The following is a 1,086-nucleotide window of genomic DNA, read 5'->3' as shown; positions in this document are numbered from 1 at the left end:
GTGGTATTCAGATAAGGGATAGGTTTATTCAGTAGAGGATATTAGTTTTGGAAGTATTACCATCTTTACTATATTAAGTCGGCCTATCCAGGAGCATGGGAGGTCTTTCCATTCCTAGTGTCTTCTGCAATTTCTTTCTTTAACTTTTTATAGTTCTCATTCCTGTTAGGTTTTTAAAAAGAGGTAGCCAAGTAAGAACCACACCATGCATGTGGTATTCAGGTAAGGGGTAGGTTTATTTAGTAGACCTGCTGGGACCAGGCCAGGTTGGCACTCCACGCGGCTGGCAAAGAGCGCGTCTGGCCCTGGGCTAGGTCTTATCTAGGGTAGAGGCAGGGAAAGGTGTGGCCAGGTAAAGGGAGATGGGACCAGGTGGGAGAAAGGTGTGGCCATATCAGATCCAGATGTGACCTCAGAGGATATGGATGTGACTCTTCCAGGTGTGCCAGTTGCCTAGGTAACTGGGTGGGGTCTGCTCACCATCCAGGAGTAGACCTTACATTCCAGCCTTTTAATAATCATGAAATGCGGCACAGATTCTCTCTGGCTACTTCCTGCTGACAAGGGGGCATCAACATTAGGGGTAAAAGGCCAGAATGTGGTCCCCTCCCAGAGAAGGCAGAGAGCAGTAGTTGTCCCTTGGTAGGCGTGAATCCTTAGGTGATGTCTGCCGGAAGCAAGTCTCTTGGAGGAATTCTGGAGGAAGTCTTCTCAGGCAGGGGCTGAACAAAGATGAGAAGGAAAAATATTACTGAAAAGATTGGATGTCCATGGCTTGGAGATGACCTAAGCGATGAGGTAGTGAGGTGTGTGTAGAGGAGAGCAGTTAGCTCAGTATTACTCACCCGGATCTTCAGGGATGCAAGATAGCCTTACCTTGGTAGGCCCGAGGGGGGAACAGATGTACCTGGAGGTCAGTGTTGGTATAGAAGGGGCAGGAGCAGGAGACCTTTTTATTCTTGACAGGGGCTGTCCCTTGAGCTTGACTGCGGTGGGGGTGGTCAGCAGAACCTGGTGAGGGCCTGTCCACTTAGGGTGTAAACCAGATGGATTAAGGGTCTTGAGAAACACTTGATCACCAGGCAA

This window comes from Dipodomys ordii, unplaced genomic scaffold (genome assembly GCF_000151885.1).
Source record: "Dipodomys ordii isolate 6190 unplaced genomic scaffold, Dord_2.0 Scaffold131, whole genome shotgun sequence".
Classification (NCBI taxonomy): domain Eukaryota; kingdom Metazoa; phylum Chordata; class Mammalia; order Rodentia; family Heteromyidae; genus Dipodomys; species Dipodomys ordii.
Note: the sequence above shows the minus strand (reverse complement) of the source record.